Source organism: Pleurodeles waltl, chromosome 6 (assembly GCF_031143425.1).
Source record: "Pleurodeles waltl isolate 20211129_DDA chromosome 6, aPleWal1.hap1.20221129, whole genome shotgun sequence".
In the NCBI taxonomy this organism is placed as follows: domain Eukaryota; kingdom Metazoa; phylum Chordata; class Amphibia; order Caudata; family Salamandridae; genus Pleurodeles; species Pleurodeles waltl.
In genome coordinates, this window is record NC_090445.1 from 668,397,966 (window position 1) to 668,425,583 (window position 27,618).

Here is a 27,618-nt window from a genome sequence, read left to right on the forward strand (position 1 = left end):
GGCACTACTGAGAGGTCTAGTAGTGTTGTGTACCAAAGTTGTCTTGCCCAAGTTGGTGCTATGAGTTTGAGTTTGTTTTGACTCAACTTGTTTACTAGATATGGAAGGAGTGGGAGAGGGGGAAAAGCGTAAGCAAATATCCCTGACCAACTCATCCATAACGCATTGCCCAGAGACTGATCTTGTGGGTACCTGGATGTGAAGTTTTGGCATTTTGAGTTTTCTTTTGTTGCAAACAGGTCTATTTGTGGTGTTCCCCAATTTTGGAAGTAAGTGTGTAGTACTTGGGGGTGAATCTCCCATTCGTGGATCTGTTGGTGATCCCGAGAGAGATTGTCTGCTAATTGATTCTGTATCCCTGGAATGAACTGTGCTATTAGGCGAATGTGGTTGTGTATCGCCGAATGCCATATTTTCTGGGTCACGAGGCACAACTGTGTTGAGTGTGTTCCTCCCTGTTTGTTTAGGTAATACATTGTTGTCATGTTGTCTGTTTTGACAAGAATGTGTTTGTGGCTTATTATTGGTTGAAAAGCTTTTAACGCTAGAAATACTGCCAATAGTTCTAAGTGATTTATGTGAAACTGTTTTTGCCGAGAGTCCCATTGTCCCTGAATGTTGTGTTGATTGAGGTGTGCTCCCCACCCTATCATGGAGGCATCTGTAGTTATTACGTATTGAGGCACTGGGTCTTGAAAAGGCCGCCCTTGGTTTAAATTTGTATTTTTCCACCATTGAAGCGAGGTGTATGTTTGGCGGTCTATCAACACTAGATCTAGAAGTTGACCCCGTGCCTGTGACAACTGTGATGATAGGCACTGCTGTAAGGGCCGCATGTGCAATCTGGCGTTTGGGACAATGGCTATGCATGAGGACATCATGCCTAGTAGTTTCATTACTATTTTGACTTGTATTCTTTGGTTTGGATACATGACCTGTATTACGTTGTGAAATGCTTGTACTCTTTGTGGACTTTGGAGTGGCAATCGCTTTTGCTGTGTCGATTGTTGCCCCTAAGTATTGCGGTGTCTGACACGGCTGAAGGTGTGACTTTGTGTAGTTGATTGAGAAACCTAGTTTGTGTAGGGTTCTTATGACGTACTTTGTGTGTTGTAAACACCGTTCTAGTGTGTTGGTTTTGATTAACCAATCGTCTAGGTACGGGAACACATGTATTTGCTGCCTTCTGATATGCGCAGCTACTACTGCTAGGCACTTTGTAAAAACTCTTGGCGCAGTTGTTATTCCGAATGGCAACACCTTGAATTGGTAATGTACCCCTTGAAATACAAATCTTAGATACTTTCTGTGTGAAGGATGTATCGGTATATGGAAATATGCATCCTTTAGGTCTAGTGTTGTCATGTAGTCTTGTTTGAGCAGTGGGATTACGTCTTGTAATGTCACCATGTGAAAGTGGTCTGATTTGATGTAGGTATTTAATGTTCTGAGATCTAATATAGGTCTCAGTGTTTTGTCCTTTTTGGGTATGAGAAAGTACAGAGAGTAAACTCCTGTTCCTTTTTGTTGAATTGGTACTAATTCTATTGCTCCTTTTTGTAGCAATGCCTGGACCTCTAGTCCTAGAAGATCCATGTGTTGTTTTGACATATTGTGTGTTTTCGGTGGCACGTTTGGAGGGAATCTGAGAAATTCTATGCAATAACCATGCTGGATAATTGCCAGTACCCAAGTGTCTGTTGTTATCTCCTCCCAATGTTTGTAAAAATTGCTTAGTCTCCCCCCCACAGGTGTTATGTGTTGGGGATTTGTGACTTGGAAGTCACTGCTTGTTTTGAGGAGCTTTGGGGCTTTGGAACTTCCCTCTATTTTTTTGGAATTGTCCCCCTCTTAATTGTCCCCGAAAACTTCCCCGCTGATATTGACTTTGATAAGTGGGCCTTGTTTGTGAGGTTGTGGGTTCTGTAGCTTGTCCTCGAAACCCCCCTCTAAACTGTGTTTTGCGAAATGTGCATCTGCTCTGTGGGGAGTAGAGTGCGCCCAAGGCTTTGGCTGTATCAGTGTCTTTTTAAAGTTTTTCTATAGCAGTGTCCACCTCCGGCCCAAACAACTGCTGTCCATTAAATGGCATATTCAGCACGGCTTGTTGTATTTCCGGCTTGAATCCTGATGTACGCAACCATACATGTCTCCTTATTGTTACTGCAGTATTTACTGTCCTTGCAGCTGTATCTGCTGCATCCATTGCTGACCGTATCTGATAATTTGTGATACTTTGTCCTTCCTCCACCACTTGTTGTGCCCTTTTCTGGAACTCTTTGGGTAAGTGTTCTATGAAATGCTGCATTTCGTCCCAATGAGCCCTATCATATCTTGACAGAAGTGCCTGTGAGTTGGCAATGCGCCATTGGTTTGCTGCTTGTGCTGCAACTCTTTCCTGCAGCGTCAAATTTGCGACTCTCCTTGTCTGGAGGTGGAGCGTCTCCCGAGGTGTGAGAGTTTGCTCTCTTGCGAGCTGCCCCTACTACCACAGAGTCTGGTGTTAATTGCTGAGTGATATACACAGGATCTGTAGGCAGTGGCTTGTACTTTTTCTCCACCCTTGGAGTTATGGCCCTGCCCTTCACATGCTCCTGAAACACCTGTTTGGAGTGTTTTAGCATACCCGGTAGCATAGGTAAGCTCTGGTATAGGCTATGAGTGGAGGATAGTGTATTAAACAAAAAGTCATCCTCAATCGGTTCTGCATGCAAGGTGACATTATGAAAAGCTGCTGCCCTTGAGACCACCTGCGTGTAGGATGTACTGTCCTCAGGTGGGGACGGTCTCGCTGGGTAACAGTCTGGGCTGTTATCTGATACAGGAGCATCATAGACGTCCCATGCGTCGGGATCATCTTGACTCATTGCAGTATGAGTCGGGGATTGCATCAGTGGTGGAGTGGCTACCGGTGATGTGTGCATTGATGGTGGTGGAGATGGTGGCAGAGTTGTCTGTCTTGCCACCTGTACTGCCATTTGATAAAGTTTGTTTTGACCAATGACTTTGTGTTTCACCACTGCGCATATTAGTTGCTCAATGTTCACCAGTAGCACATGGTATGTTTTGTTCAGTTTAGCCGCCTATGGGCTTTGACATTGCATTAGCCATTACATTCTGTATTCTGCCTATTGGCTTTGACATGCTGTATCCAGTCTAGCCGCCTATTGGCTTTGACATTGCATGCCTATTGACTTTGACATGATGTATTCAGTTTAGCTGCCTATTGACTTTGACATGCTATTAGATATTCTGCCTATTGGCTTTGACATGATATCATATATTACATTTTGTATTCAGCTCCGCTGCCTATTGGCTTTGACATGATATCATATATTACATTTTGTATTCAGCTTAACTGCCTATGGGCTTTGACATGATATTATATATTGCATTTTGTATTCAGCTCAGCTGCCTATTGGCTTTGACATGACACTAGACATTGCATTTGATATTTAGGTTAGCTGCCTATTGCCTTTAACATGACATTGCATTTGATATTTAGGTTAGCGGCCCATTGCCTTTAACGTGGAGTTAGACATTGCAGTTGAGAATCCAAGCTGTATTTTTCCAAGCTGTGTTTTTGCACAAGATGAACCAAGATGTTTTGTTCTCACAGTAGACTAGACATGATAAGAGAGAGTACATGGGTGTTGTTCTCTCTGCTTGAGCTTGGGAACAGGAGTAGTCTTGGAGACCTGGCCAGTCTCCATAAGGCTTGCTCAGTTTCCCAGGTCTGAGAGGAGGGGGCACACCTTTGTAACGAATGTAACAGGCTGCAGAGGGTCAGATTCGAATCTGCCGGACCTCGTGCTGGAGCTTGGCGCAGGCTGCCAGCAATCCCGTGTGGGTAGATGAATCTCTCTTTCTCGCGGCTGACAGGGGTCATCAGCTTGCAGACCTTAGAAAGATGAAGCTGTAGATAGTTCCCACACGGTGAAGTATTTGTTTTGCTTTGCATTCAATATCTTATAAATATAACCTGCTGTGTATATTGCAAACTGATATATTTTGTTTGATTAACGCGGACTTGAAAGCTACTAATTCGTCATTCATAAATATTGTGGTTGGGGAAGAATTAACAACAATAAAAGTCTTCTTTGACCTCAGAAGTGCATTTCTGTTGTGTTATGTTAGTGCTTAGAAACTAAATAAGAGGAAAGCACTACAATTGGTACCAGGAGTCGTGGGGTCGGTCATTAAGAGGTGATTAAGAGGGTGTTGACGAGTTGGTAGATTTCTAAGTGCACACTTTAAAAGTGTAATTGTTTTTGTTGTTTGGAGAATTACAGAAATTGTTCTGTTTGGAGAATCACAGTAGCACGGCAGACCATGTCTGAGAATACATGTGTTGATGAACTGCCTGATGGTGCTAAGAAAAACTGTGAATTGTTTTCTGTTTGGGGAATTACAGAAGAAAATGCATGTGTAGCTAAAATGCCTGATAATGCTTTGAGAAATAATTTCTGTTGTACATATGTAGAAAACGTGTGTTTTGGAAGTAATGATGACAGAAAGGTCTGGATACCTTTATCTGCTTACAGAGAAATGCAGGAGAAATGTAGGAAGTTGGAACATGAAAATAGGAATTTACGTGAGCAAATTAGCCCGACTGAAAGTTATAAAAAGGCTGTTTTTGAAGAATCTTTCTTGTCCCATTCCAGTAATGAGGGGGTTAAGACAGCTCCGAGCTGCACTGAGTTTTCGTGTGAGCCAGGGTTTTTGGCAGCCAAAATGCATTCCTTAACTGATAACACGGACGAGAGAGACCAGAATGTGATTTACGAGTTACCGTTGCAAAATGCCCAAGTAAAACGAAGGATTTTAGAGCAAGACACCCCGAGTTTCATTAGCTTGTTTGATTTTTGGAAAAAGAATATCCCTCATTTGAGTGAAATCCTAACACTTTTGTATATGGTCACTGTGAAAAATTATATGCAGCTGCGCGCTTGTGATTTGGCAAATGAAATAATGCAGACTTTAGGTTTCTGCGCAGTGCAAGAAGGAAATACTTATGTACATGTAACTCAAGAACAAGGAAAGAAAATAGTGCCCCTAGCTAGAATCATACAATGGATCTGGTACTTGCAAGACAGGGCTAGAGTACCACAGATAAAAGAATTACCAATGAAATTTTGTGCACCATTTGAATTCGTGTCCACTGAAGATAAAAAGCATGTTTGTTTTACTAATGATTCATTGACTGAAATGTTGTTTTCTGGCACAGTAGAAGGAACTGAGTTGTATAATGTGTGTCAGATTTTAAAGCAAGAGCTACGTGAGATGTGTCATTTTTACGCTGATTTTTGGTTCTTTGATAATGTTTTAGCCACATGGCTTGTACCTAACTGGTTCAATTACCTTGCAGATGTTAATGAGAAAAATGCAGAGAGAGAAGTGTACACCCAGAATTCTGCCTTAGTGGGGATGGCTAAGTGGGTGCCCCAGAAAGGTGAACAGCTGAGAGAAAAAGCCACTTACAGGTGGGCAGAGATGAGAGAGATGCACATTCCCCTAGTTTTGATAAAAACTGTGCAGCACGCACAAAAGCAATCTGTCATGCAAGCAGTCACAGAGCAGTTGGGGAGAGGAACGTTACCAGGACAGGAATGGCAAATTGATCAGGTTTTAGGGAGAGTGATTGTTGCAAATTACCAAGGAAAAATCGAAATTATGCTGATACCTAGAAAAGAATCTGATTAATTCATACAAATTGGAGACAGAATGGCCCAAATTGACAAAAATGCAGTGAATGGAGGTTTGGTAAAGAAGGAGTCTGCCCCAGCCCTTCTGACAGTGCAAGAAAAGGGAAGCTGTGGTGCAGCAGATAAAAACCTCAGTACTGATGTGTGGGCTGAAGCCCCAAGTGATCCTCCAGAACCTGCAGTGAATATAACAAAGGGCCCCAAAAACGTCCTGCTGATTATAAATCAGGGAAAGAAAGAGGAAGGGTGCAGTTTAAATGAAAAATGTTATTTGCAAGAAAAGTCATACTTGTTTCTTTTGCAGATCCTACCACGTTTCGCCACTGTCCCTGAGTGTGCTGTGTGGTCCCCTTTCCAGTGTGTGCGTGTGGGGTCGGGGAAGGGACCGAATCCCCAACCTGAACCTGGCTGAGTAAAGTGCCAGCACCATGGATCCATTTTGCGCAAACTGCGCCTTCAGTTCAAGTTCAACTTGTTTGATTGCATTCTTCCACTGGAACTAAGCTGTGTTTTTTTTTTTTTTTTCCCTTCTCGTATGGAACTCTGACTTTTGCTGATCTTCCAGCAAACCTTTCAGGTGGACCGTGCACCTTTACATGAGCAGAACTCATGCCACATCAAATTGCTAACACTGTTGAATTAGAGACTCATTCAGAGTATAAAAATTGCCCAGTCTTTTCTATGTAGATGTATCTGATGTGAAAGGTTATGAAATCAATGTGTTAATTCACTTCTATTGCTTTACAGGGATTGCTTTGATCATTCTGATAATGTTTTTTTGTTTGTGCTGATGTTTTTTTGTTTTTGTTTGAAACAAGAGATATGTGAAACAAAAATTCATTGGTCAAAGGGCGGAATATACTGCCATTTGATAAAGTTTGTTTTGACCAATGACTTTGTGTTTCACCACTGCGCATATAAGTTGCTCAATGTTCACCAGTAGCACATGGTATGTTTTGTTCAGTTTAGCCGCCTATGGGCTTTGACATTGCATTAGCCATTACATTCTGTATTCTGCCTATTGGCTTTGACATGCTGTATCCAGTCTAGCCGCCTATTGGCTTTGACATTGCATGCCTATTGACTTTGACATGATGTATTCAGTTTAGCTGCCTATTGACTTTGACATGCTATTAGATATTCTGCCTATTGGCTTTGACATGATATCATATATTACATTTTGTATTCAGCTCCGCTGCCTATTGGCTTTGACATGATATCATATATTACATTTTGTATTCAGCTTAACTGCCTATGGGCTTTGACATGATATTATATATTGCATTTTGTATTCAGCTCAGCTGCCTATTGGCTTTGACATGACACTAGACATTGCATTTGATATTTAGGTTAGCTGCCTATTGCCTTTAACATGACATTGCATTTGATATTTAGGTTAGCGGCCCATTGCCTTTAACGTGGAGTTAGACATTGCAGTTGAGAATCCAAGCTGTATTTTTCCAAGCTGTGTTTTTGCACAAGATGAACCAAGATGTTTTGTTCTCACAGTAGACTAGACATGATAAGAGAGAGTACATGGGTGTTGTTCTCTCTGCTTGAGCTTGGGAACAGGAGTAGTCTTGGAGACCTGGCCAGTCTCCAAAAGGCTTGCTCAGTTTCCCAGGTCTGAGAGGAGGGGGCACACCTTTGTAACGAATGTAACAGGCTGCAGAGGGTCAGATTCGAATCTGCCGGACCTCGTGCTGGAGCTTGGCGCAGGCTGCCAGCAATCCCGTGTGGGTAGATGAATCTCTCTTTCTCGCGGCTGAAATGGGGTCATCAGCTTGCAGACCTTAGAAAGATGAAGCTGTAGATAGTTCCCACACGGTGAAGTATTTGTTTTGCTTTGCATTCAATATCTTATAAATATAACCTGCTGTGTATATTGCAAACTGATATATTTTGTTTGATTAACGCGGACTTGAAAGCTACTAATTCGTCATTCATAAATATTGTGGTTGGGGAAGAATTAACAACAATAAAAGTCTTCTTTGAACTCAGAAGTGCATTTCTGTTGTGTTATGTTAGTGCTTAGAAACTAAATAAGAGGAAAGCACTACACCACCTTTGCCTGTGGCTGCTTGTCCTTTTCTTGAAAGGCAAGTCTTCTTTTCATCTTAATTGGGGGAAGAGTGCTTATCTTCCCTGTGTCCTTTTGAATGTGGAGCCTCCTTTGAGTGTAGTCTGGCTCCATTGATTCTAGTTCTTGTCCGAACTTATGTCCTTGCATTTGGGAGGACAATCCCTGTTCCTCTGTGTAGGAACCTGAATTCGGTTCCGATGCTGGATGTTTCGGAATGGAAACCTTTTCGGTAGCCTTTTTCGGCTCCGATGACACTTTCTTTATTTTCGGCGTCGTGATCTCTCGGTGCCGACCCATTTCGGTGCCGCTGTCTTGGTGCCGAACTTGCTCGGAGCCGCTTTCTCGGGCTCGAGATTGCTGTGTGCCGGTATCTCGACCGGAGTCGGATGACTTCGACACAAGCGTGCCCTTTTTCGGTGCCGATGGTCAGTCACCTATTTTACGGGTTAAGCCATGGCCTGTTGGCGGTTGCGTTCCCTAGGCTTTTGTGGTCTTCTCGTGAGTTTTATGTTTCGACGTCTTACTCACGGTTTTAGGCGTTTCTTCAGGATCGAGCTCGTCCGAGTCAGACTCCTGGATGGAGAAGCTTTCCTCTTCCTCCTCCAAATGCCTTTGTCCTGTCGGCGCCGACGCCATTTGCAGTCTTCTCGCTCTTCGGTCTTCTAATGTCTTCCTCGACCGAAACGCTAGACAGGCTTCACACGTATCTTCTTTGTGTTCTGGAGACAAACACAAGTTACAGACCAGGTGCTGATCTGTATACGGATACTTGTTGTGACATTTTGGGCAGAATCGGAATGGGGTCCGTTCCATCAGTCTTGAAGAGACACGTGGCCAGGCCGACCAAGCCCCGACGGGGGATCGAAAAAACCCCGAAGGGCCACCGGAGCTCTTAAAAAAAAATCGGTGTCGATCTGTAGTAACTAACCCGATACCGAACGCAAACAATACCGTCGATTTTTCAGAGATTCTAACTAACTTTCCGAACCGAAACACGGAGCGAAAAGGAACACGTCCGAACCCGATGGCGGAAAAAAAACAATCGGAGATGGAGTCGACGCCCATGTGCAATGGAGCCGAAAGGGGAGGAGTCCCTCGATCTCGTGACTCGAAAGACTTCTTCGAAGAAAAACAGCTTGTAACACTCTGAGCCCAACACTAGATGGCGGGATGTGCAAAGCATGTGTATCTGCAGCTACACATGCCATCGAACATATATACACACACACACACACACATATATACACAAATAGAAAATAAAATGTGCGCAATAGGTAAGCGGATGGCGGGTAGGAAGGAAATGGCTCACCTTTATTGAAACAGGCACCTTAGAACCGCTTGTCCTACTGCTGCATCCTTAAGGACTTCTGAATCCAAGCAGTAATGTTGCGTGAAGGTATGAGGACTGCTTCAGGTTGCTGCTCTGAGGAGATCTTATAATCTGACTCCCGCAAACAACATCATTGGTGTGGGCGTGGTTTTTGTGGAATGAGTTTGAACTTTTGAATCTAAAGGCCTGCCAGCTTTTTGATGACAAGAGTATAGCGCTAGAGATCCTGACGAAACAAAGTATCTCCAGGTGGGGGAAACCCTTTCTAGGTGCGCTGTATGTTACAAAACGTTGGTTGGACTTACGATAATTCTTTGTTTGGCCTAAATAAAACTTGACACGCATTTTAACATCCAGAGAACACAATGCTCGTTCAGCTGACGTCTCAGGATTTGGGAAAAAAGGTTTCAGAATAACAGGCTCATTGAGATAAAATTCCAAACTGACTTTAGGAATTAATTTAGGGTTTGTGCCTAGGATAACCCCATTGTCCCTGAATTGAAGGAAAGTTTCCTGGGTGGTGAAAGCCTGGACTTCACTAATTCATCTAGCCGACATGAGGGAGAGTAGCAGAACTACTTTCCAGGAATGGAAAGTTATATCCACTCTGTGGATAGGCTTGAAAGGATGTTTCATCAGTTGTGAATGTGCGGTGTTAAGCTGCCATTGTGGGGTAGAAGGCTTCGCTGGTACAAATGTTCGAAACAATCCTTTAAGGAATTCTTTAATGAGCCTCACTGACCATAGAGATGGCATTTTTAGTAATCTCCTAAAGTGAGAAATGGCTGCAAGATGTACTTTAATAGAGGAATGAGATAAACCTGACTGAGCAAGGTATCTACTCATGAGAAGATGCTTTCAGCCTCCTCAAGGTTTCCGCTAAGTTGTTTTGGTTCCCAGGTAGATGTTCTGCAATCAGATGTACCTTGTGATGAATGCACCATCTCCAGATTTGTTGCGTTTCCTGAGATAACAGGTGAGATCTGATGCCACCTTGATTGTTTATGTAGTGCATCTTCGTTGTGTGGTCTGTTCTTGTGAGTACTGAGGACTGTTAAATTCTGGGAAGGAATGCTTGTACAGCAAGATGCACTGCCCTTAACTCTAGTAGGCTGATGTGACCGCCCTGATGGGAAGGTGGCCATTTTCTGCTGAAAGCTCCCCAGCCATCCAAGGAAGGGTCTGTTGTAAATCACCAGAGGTGAGGGTTGAGTCAAGAATGGTACACCGATTGACAGGTTTACCAGTTGTCTCCACCAAGAAAGCAAACTGACTATTGGTGGGGCAACTTAGATGATGCAGTCAAAGCTTCCCATAGCTTGCACCCAGTAAGTGTCTAACGCTTCCAGAAGTGGATGCATCTGTAGCCAGCAGTTTGGTACCAGGTGAATGCAGGAAGACATGCCCAGAAGGGGTTTGCAAGGGCGAACAGAAAGTTACCTTTTTTTTTGTATTAACTTTACAAATTCGATCAGCTTTTGTTGCCTCTCATGTGTGGGGTATGACCTGTTTAAGTTTGTGCCCATTATGGCTCCTAAGAAGGTTATCCGCTGTAACAGTTGAAGAGATGATTTTGTGAGGCTGAGCGTAAGGCCTAACTCATGGAACAGGTGCATGCAAGCCATGGTGGACACCCTTGTAGACTGGTTGGAAGGAGCCTTGACTAACCACTAGTAGAGTTTGGGAAGACTTGATTTCGTTGCTGTCTGAGGAAGGCCACCACCAGAGAGAGACATTGTAAACATTTGAGGAGCGGACTTGTGACTGAAGGGTAATACTCAGAACCTCCTGTGTTCTGGATAGATGGGAATATGAAAATATGCATCTTTAAGGTCCAGGGATGACAGTCTCTTCTGTTGGGGAGCTGTAATTTATCTGGTTATTGGACAATTCTGAAAGTTTGTTTTTCTTTTAGGTATTTGCTTAGGTTTCTTAAATGCAAAATTGGTCTCCACTGCTTTGACTTCTTGCAAAATATGAAGAAACAGGAGTAGAAACCTTTCCCTCTCAGTGATGGAGGAACTCTTTCTATAGCTCCTTTCTTGATCATGTTCTTGACTTCCCATTTGAGAAGACACAGACGTTTTTGTACAGAAGGATGAGGTGGCGTTGGAGGTGCTGTTTTTATGAATTCTAGTGTGTGCCCGAACCAGACTAGATCTAGAACCCATTGATCTGTTGTGATCGGACTCCTGCGGTATAGATGGTGGATTATTCTCCCTGCTACCTTAGCTGGAAATGGGAGGGAAGTAGCCAGCGCCTGGAATAGGTCATTGTCAAAGGTTGGTGTCCTTGCCCTGTTGTCCAGATTTTCTCCTTGGAGGAGGTCTGACATTGGCCACAAATGTAGTTGTCGTTGTTGGTATTGGGTCTGAAACTCTTGGTTAGAAGAGAACTATGTGGGAGAACGTTGTTGCTGGTATCCCCCTCTAAAACCTCTTCCTCAGACTCCACGAAAGGGCCACTTCCTGTATTGCAATGTCCCTAATGACTTGGTCATGTCTGTATCTGTTTCTTAATTGTCTGGAGAGCATTGTTGGCATGCTTGCCAAATAAAGCCTGTCCACCATAGGGTAGATCCAATATGTTGGTATGAACCTCAGGCCTAAACGAGGTATCTTTAAGCCAGCCTTGAAGGCATAAAACCGCTGCTCCAGCCAGCTGTCTGAATCCAATAGCAGCTCCTTTAATGTCATCAGAAAGCTTGTGTAGATACGGAGCAATATCAGACCAAAGCTGGCAATCATATCGGCAGCGTGGAACCAGTGAATTTGCAGCTCTGACTTTAAGAACTAGCGTAGCCGAGGAATACTTACCTATGTTGTTGAGACCTATACGCTCCTTGTCTAGGGGTGCTGATAGTGGTGTGGAAGGATTCCTGGATCTTCTTTGCGCTGCCTGAGAGATGACGGAACCTGGTTTGGTATGACCCGTCAGGGAGGCTGGTGTGTTTTTATATATATATATATATATATATATATATATATATATATATATATATATATATATATATATATACACGGGATCGAGGGACTCCTCCTCTTCGGTTCCATCGCGCATGGGCAGCGACTCCATGTTAAACTGTTTTCCCACAAAGGGTAAGGTAGGAGTGATAGAGTATAAAGAAAAGAGATGTCCATGCTAATGGAATGTTATATAAATATATCTACATATATACAAATGTTGTCAACTTAAACGACTACCGGGGAGGTGGGAGGGTGCATGTGAATCTGCAGCGGAACATGCCACGAACAGATGTACACTGGGTAAGTAACATTTTCAGTTCGATGGCATGTGTAGCTGCAGATACACATGCTGTGAATAAACCACAAAGCAGTTAGTCCTCCCATAAAAGCAGTGGTTAGCCTGTAGGAGTTAAAGTTGTTTGAAATAATGTTCTGAGTACAGCTTGACCTACTGTGGCTTGCTGTGTTGCTAAAACATCTACACAATAGTGTTTAGTAAATATATGTGGTGTTGACCAAGTAGCTGCTTTACATATTTCAGCCATTGGTAGTTTCCTAAAAAAAACACTGAAGGACCTTTCTTTCTTGTGGAATGTGCTTTATTAGTAACTAAGGGCCAGATGTACCAAAGGATTTTACCCATTCTGTGTCTATAGGAAAAAGCTTTTGTACATATGGCCTTAAGAGTTGTCTTTTGGCTTTAACGTAGCATGTTTGGATGCATCTTACTATCCATCTTGCTAATCCTTGTTTTGAAATGGGGTTATTTGTACGAGGTTTTCGACAGGCTACAAACAGCTGTTTAGTTTTTCTGAATGTTTTTGATCTATATAGTACATTGGTGCTCTTTTAATGTCTAATGTGTGTAGAGCTCTTTCTGACACAGAATCTGGTTGTGGGAAAAAGACTGTCAGCTCCACAGTTTGATATGAAAAGGTGATACTACTTTTGGAAGAAATTTGGGGTTAGTTCTTAGTACAACGTTATGTTTGTGCACTTGTATGAACGGTTCTTCAATAGTTAAAGCTTGAATTTCGCTGACTCTTCGCAATGATTTAATTGCGACTAGGAAGGCAACCTTCCATGTTAAGAATTGCATTTGATATGAGTGCATAGGTTCAAATGGTGGGACCATAAGTCACGTAAGCACTATGTTTCAATTCCAAGAAGGAACTGGAGGTGCCCTGGGTGGAAAGATGTGTTTTAAGCCTTCCATGAAGGCTATAATAACAGGAACTCTAAATAAAGAGATGTGCTGTATATTTAGTAAATATGCTGAAATAGCAGTAAGATGCATTTTAATGGAAAAAAAATGCTAAATAAGATTTTTGTAAATGAAGTAAATAGCATACAATATCTTGTATTGATGCTGTAAGAGGGGCAATGTAAAATACAAATCTTTTCCATGTGTTAGCATAGCACTGTCAAGTAGTGGGTTTTCTTGCTTGCTTAATCACTTCCATACATTCTGATGGTAGTTGTAAATACCCAAACTCTATGACCTCAGGAGCCAAAACGCCAGATTGAGTGAGTTGGGATTTGGGTGTCTGATCTGCTCTTTGTTTTGTGTCAACAGGTGTGGTCTGTTTTGGAGTTTGGAGTCTGGTACTACTGATATGTCTAATAATGTTGTGTACCACGGTTGACGAGCCCACGTTGGTGCTATGAGTATCATATGGAGTGTGTTTTGACACAATTTGTTGACTACAAATGGAATGAGTGGGAGAGGGGGAAAAGCGTAAGCAAATATCCCTGACCAACTGATCCATAGAGCATTGCCCCTGGATCGGGGATGTGGGTGTGTGGATGTAAAGTTTTGGTATTTTGCGTTTTCGCTTGTGGCGAACAGATCTATGTTTGGTGTTCCCCATTGTTGAAAAGTATTTTGAAGTGCTCGAGGGTGAATCTCCCACTCGTGTGTTTGTTGATGATTTCTGCTGAGAACATCTGCAAGTTGGTTGTGTATCCCTGGAATGTATTGTGCTACCAGGTGAATTTGGTTGTGTATTGTCCAGTTCCAAATTTTTGAGCTAGGAGGGAGAGTTGGGACAAATGTGTCCCTCCTTGCTTGTTTAGGTAATACATGGTCATGTTGTCTGTTTTGATCAGGATATTCTTCTGAGTGAGAAGAGGCTGAAAAGCTTTGAGTGCTAGGAAGGAAGCTAACAACTCTAAGTGATTTATGGTTAGCTGTTTGTGTTGAGTATCCCATTGTCCTTGTATGTTGTGAATGTTGAGGTGAGCTCCCCAGCCAATCATTGGTGCATCTGTTGTAATTATGGTCTGAGGCAGAGGGTCTTGAAATGGCCGCCCTATACTTAAATTTGTGGAATTCTACCACTGAAGGGATATGTATGTTAGGCGGTCTATCAACACTAGATCTTGAAGTTGACCTTGTGCCTGTGACCACTGTTGTGCAAGGCACTGTTGTAAGGGCCGCATGTTTAGTCTTGCATGTGGAACGATTGCAATACATGATGCCATCATCCCTAAGATTTTCATGACAAATCTGACAGTATACTGTTGACTTGTCTGTATCTGTGCGACTATATTGTGGAATGCTTGTATTTTTGCGTATCTGGACTTGCTAGAGCTTTCAGTATTTAGTATTGCACCTAAATACTGTTGTATTTGCGCAGGTTGTAGTTGCGACTTTTGGTAATTTATTGAGAACCCTGGCGTGTGCAGGGTTTGTATTACGTAATGCGCATGGTTTTGACACAGAGTATGACTGTTTGATTTTATTAGCCAATCGTCTAGATATGGAAAGACATGTATATGTTGTCTTCTTAGATAGGCTGCGACTACCGCTAGGCACTTTGTGAATACTCTTGGAGCTGTTAGTCCGAAGGGTAACACTTTGAACTGATAGTGCTTTCCTTGAATGACAAACCTGAGATATTTTCAGTGCACCGGATAGATGGGTATATGAAAATACGCATACTTGAGGTCTAATGTTGCCATTTGAAGTAGTGGGATAACATCCTGGAGAGTTACCATGTGAAAGTGTTCCGACAGAATGTAAAGGTTGAGGGTCCTGAGATCTATTATTGGTCTTAGGGTGCCATCCTTTTTGGGATTCAGGAAGTACAGTGAGTAATCTCCCGTCCCTACTTGATTTTGTGGCACGGGTTCTATTGCTTGTTTGAGTAATAGAGATTTGACTTCTTCCTGTAACAGACTGATGTGTTTTGTGGATAATTTGTGTGGTTTTGGTGGAATGATTGGGGGAGTTTGTATCAATTCTAGGCAATAACCATTGCGGATAATTGATAGTACCCTATTGTCTGTGGTAATGTTTTGCCAATTGGTGTGGAACTTTTGTAGTCTTCCTCCCACAGGGGAGATGTGGAGTGGAAGGGGATGAAACAAGTCACTGTTTAGTGTGCTGTGAGGTTTGTTTAGATGCTTGATGATATTTCCCTCTACTTCTGGGATACTGTCCTCTATATGTGCCCATAAAACCACCTTGTTGGTATTGAGGTTGGTAGGTTGGTTTTGCCTGCGATGTGGATGCCTCTGCTGTTTGAGCTCTAAATCCACCTCTAAAATGAGGTTCCCTGAAGGATCCAGTGTGGTGTGGTGTATAGTGCACCCATAGCTTCTGCGGTGTCTGAATCCTTACACAGCTTTTCAATTGCAGTGTCCCGAAAACACTGGGCCGAAAAGTTGTTTTTTATTGACGGCATATTCAACACCGCTTGTTGGATTTCGGGTTTGAAACCCAAGGACCTGAGCCATGCATGCCTTCTTATTGTTACAGCAGTGTTGACACTTCTGGCAGCTGTGTCTGCTGCATCTAGGGCAGACTTAATCTTATTATTGGTGATGGCTTGCCCTTCCTCCACTATTTGCTGTGCCCTTTTTTGAGGTTCCTTGGGGAGATGCTGAATTATGTCTTGCATCTCATCCAAATGGGCCCTGTGGTATCTAGCCAACAACTCCTGTGAGTTGGCTATCCTCCATTGATTGGCTGCCTGGGATGCAACTCTCTTCCCTGCAGCATCAAACTTCTAGTCTCTTTGTCTGGTGGGGGTGCATCACCTGATGACTGATTTTGCCCTCTTTCTGGCAGCGCTTACTACTACTGAGTCTGGAGGGAGTTGTTGAGTTATGTAGACAGGATCAGAGGGAGGAGGCTTGTATTTCTTTTCTATCCTGGGAGTAATTATCCTTGCTTTAACTGGCTCGCTAAATATTTGATCAGCGTGTTTTAGCATGCCGGGGAGTATAGGGAGCGACTGGTATGTTGAATGTGTGGAGTAGAGTGTATTAAACAAAAAAACGTCCTCCAACGGTTCAGTGTGCATGGTGACACTATGGTATGCTGCAGCCCTAGCTAAAACTTGATTGTACCATGTACTATCCTCAGGTGGTGAAGGCTTAGAGGAATAGCAGTCTGGGTCGTTGTCGGGAATGGGATCTGGATCATAAAGATCCCATGGGTCTACATTGTCTTGTTGAGAGTCAAACGAATGTGATGGTGACTGCATTGGTGTAGGACTGGTTGGAGGAGAGATATGAAGGCGTGGAAGGGAGGAGGAGAATGAGGAGGAGAAAATTGAGGTGGTGGTGGTCTCTCCTTTAATTTTGGCAGTTTAGCTGGAGGCTGTGTAGTGTCCAATTCCTCCTGAAAGGCTAATTTCCTCTTAGGTTTTAGAGGAGGTGCTATAATTATTCTGCCGGTTTCTTTTGGATATGAATCCTGGCTTGGCTTTCATCCATTATTTAAAGTATTGGCTGTACTTGAGAGTCCTCCTCAGAGGTTTTGTGTCTTTCTTTGAGAGTCTTAGAAAGTCCATGCTCCTCAGTGTAACCTGCTCTTTTCGACTCCATAGCCGGCTTTTTCGGTACCGGAAAAGATGGTGTGGTGGATGTTCTCTGCTCCGAAAGGGATTTCCGAATTTTCGACTCCGAAAAACAGTGTTTGCTCAAGTCGGATACAGAGCCTTTCGCCGACTCCGATGGTTTCGGAGGAGCGGCCTTTTTCAGTGCCGAACTGGCAGTTTGGTCACTGGATGTCTTCTTTCAGGTCGAGCCATGGCCTTCTGGCAGTAGCGTACCCAAGGCCTTATATTTCGGTCTTTGTGATGGTACAGGGGCAGGCATACTCAAGTGGTGTCCTGCTGTGACCAGTCCGTCTTCCTCGGATTCCTGGTCGGAGTCGGAACCTCGAACGGAGACTGCTGTGTGCATGATCTCTTGCTCTTCGACGCTGAGATGTTCGGAGCTTTTGGACGCCATCTCTAGCCTTCGTGCTCTTCTGTCTCGAAGTGCTTTTTTCGATCGGAAGGATCGGCAGGCCTCGCAATTTTCTTCCCGATGATCTGGGGAAAGGCAAAGATTACAGACGAGGTGCTGGTCTGTATAAGGGAATTTCGCGTGGCACAGAGGACAGAATCGGAGTGGAGTCCGATCCATGAGGCTTCCACGCGGTCGGCTCAACCAGGCCCGAGTTGGGCACGCGTGCCTCGAAGGGTGAGTAGAGATGTCTTTTTCTACGGTACCGATGTGTCGACAGAAGATGTAAACCCGATCGATACAATACTGCCAAAAATAAATTGTTTTCAAAGTTTCCCGAATCAAACTATCAGAGCAAAAGGAAACAAGTCCTAACCCCACGGCGGAAATAAAACGATCTAACATGGAGTCGATGCCCACGCACAATGGAACCGAAGAGAAGTCACTCGATCCTGTGACTCGAAAACACTTCTTCAAAGAAAAACAACTTGTAACACTCCGAGCCCAACACTAGATGGCAGAAGTATATGCACAGCATGTGTATCTGCAGCTACACATGCCATTGAACATGTATGTATATATATATATATATATATATATATGGAAAATGTCACTTACCCAGTGTACATCTGTTCGTGGCATTAGTCGCTGCAGATTCACATGCTGTGCACATCCCGCCATCTGGTGTTGGGCTCGGAGTGTTACAAGTTGTTTTTCTTTGAAGAAGTCTTTTCGAGTCACGAGACCGAGGGACTCCTCCCATTTCGACTCCATTGCGCATGGGCGTCAACTCCATCTTAGATTATTTTCCCCGCAGAGGGTGAGGTAGGATTTGTGTATGCTAGTAATAGTGCCCATGCAATGGAGTGAATGCATCTGTACATAATGAAGTTTAAAGTAATATATTTACAAATGTACAAATGTACAAATGTTTAAGATCTACTTCTGAATGGCTACAGGCTCCCGGGGAGGCGCATGTGAATCTGCAGCGACTTATGCCACGAACAGATGTACACTGGGTAAGTGACATTTTCCGTTCGATGGCATGTGTAGCTGCAGATACACATGCTGTGCATAGACTAATAAGCAGTTATCTCCCCAAAAGCGGTGGTTCAGCCTGTAGGAGTTGAAGTAGTTTGAAATAATGTTCTTAGTACAGCTTGACCTACTGTTGCTTGTTGTGCAGTTAACACATCTACACAGTAGTGCTTGGTAAATGTATGAGGCGTAGACCATGTTGCTGCCTTACATATTTCGTTCATTGGAATATTTCCTAGAAAGGCCATGGTAGCACCTTTCTTTCTGGTTGAGTGTGCCTTTGGTGTAATAGGCAGTTCTCTTTTAGCTTTAAGATAGCATGTTTGAATGCACTTAACTATCCATCTAGCAATGCCTTGTTTTGAAATTGGATTTCCTGTATGAGGTTTTTGAAAGGCGATAAATAGTTGTTTTGTCTTTCAAATTAGTTTTGTTCTGTCAATGTAGTACATTAGTGCTCTTTTGATGTCTAATGTATGTAGTGCTCTTTCAGCTACAGAATCTGGCTGTGGGAAGAACACTGGTAACTCTACCGTTTGATTCAAGTGGAACAGTGAGATTACTTTTGGTAAAAATTTAGGATTGGTCCGTAGAACAACTTTATTTTTGTGTATTTGAATAAATGGTTCTTGAATGGTAAATGCTTGAATTTCACTTACTCTTCTTAGAGATGTGATGGCAATTAAAAATGCAACTTTCCACGTTAAGTATTGCATTTCACAAGAGTGCATGGGCTCAAAAGGTGGACCCAGGAGTCGTGTTAAGACAATGTTGAGGTTCCATGAAGGAACCGGTGGTGTTCTTGGTGGTATAATTCTCTTTAGGCCTTCCATAAACGCTTTTATGACTGGTATCCTAAATAATGAAGTTGAGTGCGTAATTTGCAGGTAAGCTGAAATTGCCGTAAGATGTATTTTAATGGAAGAGAAAGCTAGTTTAGATTTCTACAAATGTAGTAAGTATCCTACTATCTCTTTTGCAGATGCGTGTAAAGGTTGAATTTGATTATTATGGCAGTAATAAACAAATCTTTTCCACTTATTTGCATAACAGTGTCTAGTGGTAGGTTTTCTAGCCTGTTTTATGACCTCCATACATTCCTGTGTGAGGTCTAAGTGCCCGAATTCTAGGATTTCAGGAGCCAAATTGCTAGATTCAGCGATGCTGGATTTGGATGTCTGATCTGTTGTTTGTGTTGTGTTAACAGATCTGGTCTGTTTGGCAGTTTGATATGAGGTACTACTGAAATGTCTAGTAGTGTTGTGTACCAAGGTTGCCTTGCCCATGTTGGTGCTATTAGTATGAGTTTGAGTTTGTTTTGACTCAACTTGTTTACTAGATATGGAAGAAGTGGGAGAGGGGGAAAAGCGTACGCAAATATCCCTGACCAGTTCATCCATAGTGCATTGCCCTGAGACTGATGTTGCGGGTACCTGGATGCGAAGTTTTGGCATTTTGAGTTTTCTTTTGTTGCAAATAGATCTATTTGTGGCGTTCCCCACATTCTGAAGTAAGTGTTCAGTATTTGGGGGTGAATTTCCCATTTGTGGATTTGTTGGTGATCCTGAGAGAGATTGTCTGCTAACTGATTCTGAATCCCTGGAATAAATTGTGCTATTAGGCGAATGTGGTTGTGAATCGCCCAAAGCCATATTTTTTGTGTTAGGAGAGACAACTGTGTCGAGTGTGTTCCTCCCTGTTTGTTTAGGTAATACATTGTTGTCATGTTGTCTGTTTTGACAAGAGTGTATTTGTGGGTTATTATGGGTTGAAATGCTTTCAGAGCTAGAAATACCGCTAACAGTTCTAAGTGGTTTATATGAAACTGTTTTTGCTGAATGTCTCATTGTCCTTGGATGCTGTGCTGATTGAGGTGTGCTCCCCACCCTGTCATGGATGCATCTGTCGTTATTACGTATTGTGGCACTGGGTCTTGAAAAGGCCGCCCTTGGTTTAAATTTATACTGTTCCACCATTGAAGCGAGATGTATATTTGGCGGTCTATCAACACCAGATCTAGAAGTTGACCCTGTGCCTGTGACCACTGTGATGCTAGGCACTGTTGTAAGGGCCGCATGTGCAACCTTGCGTTTGGGACAATGGCTATGCATGAGGACATCATGCCTAGGAGTTTCATTACTAATTTGACCTGTATCTTTTGGTTTGGATACATGGCTTGTATGACATTTTGGAATGTTTGGACTCTTTGTGGACTTGGAGTGGCAATTCCTTTTACTGTGTTGATTGTTGCTCCTAGGTATTGCTGTGTTTGACATGGCAGAAGGTGTGACTTTGAGTAATTGATTGAGAAACCTAGTTTGTGTAGGGTTTCTATGACGTAATTTGTGTGTTGTGAACACTGTTTTTGCGTGTTGGTTTTGATTAACCAATCGTCTAGGTACGGGAACACATGTATTTGCTGCCTTCTGATATGTGCAGCTACTACTGCTAGACATTTTGTAAAAACTCTTGGAGCAGTTGTTATTCCGAATGGCAACACTTTGAATTGGTAATATATCCCTTGGAATACAAACCTTAGGTACTTCCTGTGTGAAGGATGTATTGGTATATGGAAATATGCATCCTTTAGATCCAGTGTTGTCATGTAGTCTTGTTGTTTGAGCAGTGGGATTACTTCTTGTAATGTAACCATGTGAAAATGGTCTGATTTGATGTATGTATTTAATATTCTGAGATCTAGTATAGGTCTTAGAGTTTTGTCTTTTTTGGGTATCAGAAAGTACAGTGAGTAAACTCCTGTGTTTAGTTCTTGTTTTGGTACTAATTCTATTGCTTCTTTTTGGAGCAATGCTTGAACTTCTAATCCTAGAAGATTTATATGTTGTTTCGACATACTGTGTGTTTTCGGTGGGACTGTTGGAGGGAATTCGTGAAATTCTATGCAATAACCATGCTGGATAATTGCTAGTACCCAAGTATCTGTTGTCATCTCCTCCCAATGTTTGTAAAATGGGCTTAATCTTCCCCCCACAGGTGTTATGTGATGGGGATGTGTGACTTGTGAGTCACTGTTTATTTTGAGGACTTTTGGGGCTTTGGAATTTTCCTCTACTTCTTTGGAATTGTCCCCCTCTATATTGCCCCCGAAAACTTCCCCGCTGATATTGGCTTTGGTAAGTGGGCTTTGTTTGTGATGTTGTGGTTTCTGTAGGTTGTCCTCGAAACCCTCCCCTAAAAGGTGTTTTGCGAAAGGTGCCTCTGCTCTGCGGGGAGTAGAGTGCGCCCATGGCTTTTGCCGTATCAGTGTCTGAGTTTCTCAATAGCAGTGTCGACTTCCGGCCCAAACAACTGCTGTTCATTAAATGGCATATTTAGCACGGCTTGTTGAATATCCGGCTTGAAACCTGACGTGCGGAGCCATGCGTGCCTTCTTATTGTTATTGCAGTATTTACTGTCCTTGCAGCCGTATCTGCTGCATCCATTGAAGACCGTATCTGATTATTAGAGATACTTTGTCCTTCTTCCACCACTTGTTGTGCTCTTTTTTGGAACTCCTTGGGTAAGTGTTCTATCAAATGTTGCATCTCATCCCAGTGAGCTCTGTCATATCTTGCCAAAATCGCTTGTGAATTGGCAATGCGCCATTGGTTTGCTGCTTGTGCTGCAACCCTTTTGCCCGCAGCATCAAATTTGCACTCTCTTTGTCTGGAGGTGGTGCGTCTCCCGAGGTATGAGAGTTTGCTCTCTTACGAGCTGCCCCGACAACTACTGAGTCTGGAGTTAACTGCGTCGTAATATAAACAGGATCGGTTGGCGGTGGCTTGTACTTTTTCTCCACCCTTGGAGTTATGGCTCGGCCTTTAACAGGATCCTGAAAGATTTGTTTTGAATGTTTTAGCATTCCTGGGAGCATAGGTAGTCTTTGGTACTGGTTATGAGTGGAGGTTAGCGTGTTAAACAAGAAGTCATCCTCAATTGGTTCTGAATGCAAGGTGACGTTATGGAAAGCAGCTGCCCTTGCGATCACCTGTGTGTAAGATGTACTGTCCTCAGGAGGGGACGGCCTGGTAGGGTACGAGTCTGGGCTGTTGTCCGATACTGGAGCATCGTAAAGGTCCCATGCATCGGGATCATCCTGACTCATGGCAGTATGAGTCGGTGAGTGCATCAGTGGAGGAGTTGCTACTGGTAATGTGTGCACTGATGGTGGTGGAGAAGGTGGTGGAGTTGTTTTCTTTGCCACCTTTGCCTGTGGCTCCTTGTCCTTTTCATGAAAGGCAAGTTTTCTTTTTGTTTTAATTGGAGGAAGAGTGGTTATCGTCCCCGTGTCTTGATGAATGTGGAGCCTCCTTTGAGTATAGTCTGGCTCTATAGCTTGAAGTTCCTCTCCAAATCTATGTTTTTTCATTTGTGAGGCTAATCCTTGTTCCTCTGTATAGGAACCTGTTCTCGGCTCCGAGGTTGGATGTTTCGGAACCGAAACTTTTTCGGAGGTCTTTTTAGGCTCCGAAGAAACTTTTGTAATTTTCGGCGTGGTGGTGTCTCGGTGCCGAATTTGTTCGGTGCCGCTGTCACGGTGCCGAAATTTCTCAGAGCCGATGTCTCGGGTCCGAGATTGCTGTGTGGCGGTATCTCGACCGGAGTCGGATGACTTCGACACCAGCGTGCCCTTTTTCGGTGCCTTGGCTCGGTCACCGCTTTTTTGGGTTAAGCCATGGCCTGTTGGCGGTGGCGTGCCCTGGGCTCTTGTTGACTTCTCGTGAGTCTTATGTTTCGACGTCTTACTCACGGTTTTCGGCGTTTCTTCGGCCTCGAGCTCTTCCGAGTCCGATTCGTGGATAGAGAAAGCTTCCTCTTCTTCCTCGAAACGCTCTTGTTCTGTCGACGCCATCTGCAGTCTTCTGGCTCTTCGGTCTCTTAACGTCTTTCTGGACCGAAACGCTCGACAGGCCTCACAAGTATCTTCCTTGTGCTCTGGGGACAAGCACAAGTTACAGACCAGATGCTGATCCGTATACGGATACTTGTTATGGCATTTTGGACAGAAGCGGAATGGGGTCCGTTCCATCAGCCTTGAAGAGACACGTGGCCGGGCCGGCCAGACCCCGACGGGGGATCGAAAAAACCCAGAAGGGCCACCGGAGCTCTTCAAAAGTCGGTGTCGATCTGTTATAACTAACCAGATACCGAACGCAAACAATACCGACGATTTTTCTGAGATTCTAACTAACTTTCTGACCCGAAACCCGGAGCGAAAAGGAACACGTCCGAACCCGATGGCGGAAAAAAAACAATCTAAGATGGAGTTGACGCCCATGCGCAATGGAGCCGAAATAGAAGTCCCTCGATCTCGTGACTCGAAAAGACTTCTTCGAAGAAAAACAACTTGTAACACTCCGAGCAGAACACTAGATGGCGGGATGTGCACAGCATGTGTATCTGCAGCTACACATGCCATCGAACATATATATATATATATATATATATATATATATATATATACACACACACACACACACACACACACACATATATACATATTTTGTAAATCGAGCTGCCCCAGTCAACTGTCTTGTCTATTCACATGTTAATGGTTTATTGTTTAAATATGCATGATCATTTAACCTTGTATGTAGGTTAAAGGAGATGATGAAATATTAACATTTAGGCACACCCTTAGGATAGCCCGCTTTACGTAGCACAATTTCTAAAATGTTGTTTGGTTTGTGTTTTATAACTTATCAGTACAGTCCATCTTACCACCGCGTATTATTAGGAGTGCATGATTCTGTACTGAGGTGAACCTATAAAAAGTGCCTTATTTGGGATGTGAGCAAGAGCTTTTTATCTATTCTTTGGCGGCAGACTTCATTATGGTCTTCTACCTGAGTATGCACTTACACTTTAAAGACTTGTCCTGCTTTCTAAAACGAGCAGTCAAGTTTGCTCTTTAACTCTTTACTCCGCGAGGTTCCTCTTATGTTCTACTCTTGCTCATTATGAATTACTGACAATTTCTTTTGCTTTCTATAATCATTCTTAATTTTAAATACATCATCTTGGTTTTGAGTTTGAATCTTATGTTGTGTAGGTTTTCCTTATTTGCCTTGGACCCTAGTCCTTTGGGACTCACACAACCTGGATCCGTCTAACAAGCCTTTTGAGTAGAAAGCACTGACAAATGGGAGTTAAAGATTATAGGCACACAAGAAAGGACTTTCTCAGCCATTAGGCCTATGCAATAATCACCAAGAATGTCTTTCCTAGATTCAAAAGGAGGAATCATCAACTAGAAAAGGACACAGTATCCAGATCCCAGTCAGCAGAGAATATTCTCATTAGGATTGGGATACACCTTTGAGATGCCTTCTACATAAACCTTAAACAATAAAATGTTGAACAATGCACTTTTGATAAGCCTTGATGGCGGAGAGTGGAACCATATATGGAGCAGAGTTGTATGATTGACTTAGTATTGCCTTACATTCTTTAACTGTTGCCTGGTATTTTCTTAAGGTCAATTTGATTCCTCAGTCAGCACAAGGTAGGAGATTTGAGGGGGACTCAATTTTCTCTCAGCTCATCCTGCTGATCCTCACAAGTGATAGACCTCAGACAAAGCTGATGTGTGAAACCTTTCCATGAGTAAAGACGAAAATGCAGATGTCCTCGAGCACAGAAGAGATGAAACTCTTCTGACATTTGTTGAACATTGGATTAATGATTAGGCCAAAGGCATATCTGCTGGATATAACAGTCGGTACTCGGACTGAAACATTTTGCAGTACTTTGGCTCAACACAGCTCCCAGGTATTTGATTCCGGACCTGAACAGAAATTGTAGTGCTGTGATTTATGGAGAGCTCAAGATGCTGGAGGACTTCAGACATCATTTGGCACTTTTAAACTATTTTTGTATAAGAATTTGGCATGACTAGTCATTGATTATGTACGGGAAGACAGGACTTAACTTTCCTGATACGGGCTGCTATTACTGTGATGCATTATTTTCAAACAACAAACTTTAATTTCTGGTTCTTTTTGGCAATCGGGATGTGGAAATATGCATTGCAGAGTTATACAGAGCACACAGTATTGTCTGTTCAGTTGTGGGTGCATCTGGTGGAGATTCCAAAGGTTTCTATATTTGCCCATTTATTTGGTGCATATGCAAATGATGTATATTACTTTGTTATGCCACTTTCAGCTTTTGTGGGAGTGCATGAAGTGTTCAAAACAGGCTTCGCCCTGAAGCATCCCTGCAACTGCCTTATAAGTCTAGAGAAAACTTGGACAAACAACAACTTGCTTATGTATTATACTGCTAATACTGCAATTTTTGACATTTCTAAATCCCGTAAAGCACATATAGTACTTCATTCATTAACCTCAAAGTAGGAAATCCTACATTAGCTTCACTAAGATTCAAACTAATTATCTGCAAGACAATACTTCAGCACCAAGTACTTAACCCAATGAGCAGTCTTGTACAAGTCTTGTCTTGTAAATGTTCCTCAGACACAGTTCATAAGTTAAACAAAGCATTACATCACTGGAAAAGTGGACCTCCCACTGCACTCTTCTAAATCTTCTCCCAAATTGCATGTAAAATGTTTAGTTGAAGCATTAAAACATGCCATTGTATTTTCTCCTTGGGTAGAAACTAATTTAATAAAGCCACCAAGGCAGCACGTGGGGTTAAGATGAACTATGCCTGTAGAGTAGGAAATATGTGGCTACAGGGTTTGGCAGCAACTCTCACCATGATGAAGAAGTTATGCCATCAATAGGAGCGAACTCTGAAGAAACTGAATCAGGCTACTTTGGAGAATACACATTCCAGCAGGTCACTAAATCTGCTCTGTGACAGATCAATAGAGGGCATCTGTACAAGCCCTTTATGGAAAGAGCCTTGAACTCGCAGGTGATAATCCTCATGGCCCCTTAGAGTCAAGTCTAACATCTGGGTTTGGGTGGAACTTATCTAAGCTCAGGCCTTAGGCCTACTGGAAAACTTGCACTGCAGGAAGTGTCTGCCTGTAGGAGGAACCAGGGACAATTGCTGGATCCTGAAGATCTTACAGTGGTCTAAATCAGCTTGAGTGTCAGGCACCATTTTTTCCTGTTTTCTTGGAGGTCCTCAACACAAGCCTTTGCTGAGGATGAAAACCAAGGTACTGGGCATGCTCCTACCTTCTGAGTGACCATGTTGTGGCCCCAACAAGTGGAGTGATCTCTCCTGTCCCTTTTGCTGGGAAGGAACTAGTTACTCTCAGATAAAATGGAGCATCCCAGAAGGAAGCACTGCATGGCCTAAGTTGATTCCCATTCAGTCTCCTAGAGTGTAATATTTCCAAAATGGGTATTAACCCACAATCTTCAATTTTCTGATCACAAACTGTATACTTATCAATGGGTCTGATAAGCTGACTGAACACAGGAGAGGAAAATAAAACTTCAGAAAAAAAAGGGCTAAACACATGCAACATGCAGAAGAAATGCTTCAACTAGATGAAAGCCTCAAACAAAACCACAGGTAGTGAAACACATGCATTACCTAAAATATTTCTCCAGTGTTTAGGGATCTTTGCTTATACAGCAGACAAATGAACAGAACATGAGACATTGCATTGCTGAATTCCTGGTTCTCCTAAAGTTGCAGGGTTTAACTTATAGTTACCTTCTCACGTGTTTCCTTTATATAAAAGAGTAATAATTATCGGTTTTATTTTTGTCAAAACTGAAAATCATGCAAAGTCAAATAGGCATTATTTTTAAATTCTGAAAGAAAATGTCTCTGTTATGCATTCTTGTTGATAGCACACATAGATGGAGAAATTCATTAATATTATTGAAGATTTAATTTTGAAAAAGTAATCTTTGCTTGCATGCCTGTAATTTTAAGATTGTAACTACCTATCGAAATGTATTATTTTTGAGTTATTCATGCACACGTTGTAACCAAGCTTACTTTCTTAATAGCCTACTTAACCTTCAGCTTTAAAGTTAAATGGTAACAACATTTCCCTTTTGCTACAAAGAGGAGTGGGCATTTACTGAGTTTCTTGATAAATATTGAATAAACCTGCCTTTATATTAGCAAGTGAGGCTGGGTACAGTTCCGCAGAAGGTGGTGAGCTACTACACTACATTTATTCCACAGCTTACATGAAACCTGCAGCCATTTATTTCAACACAGAATGCATTGTTGCCAGCATGCCATCCATATCAGTGTGCCAAAAGAATGGCTGACCACTTCTCCCATCATGTAATACATACTGCAAAATCTGGGAG

At 42.7% G+C, this 27,618-nt stretch overlaps 1 protein-coding gene across 1 annotated transcript in view; it reads right to left on the reverse strand.

The window, feature by feature from the left end:
• PIP4P1 (phosphatidylinositol-4,5-bisphosphate 4-phosphatase 1) overlaps positions 1–27,618 on the reverse strand; it is a 193,176-nt gene that overhangs the window by 76,745 nt on the left and 88,813 nt on the right. The window lies entirely within an intron of this gene.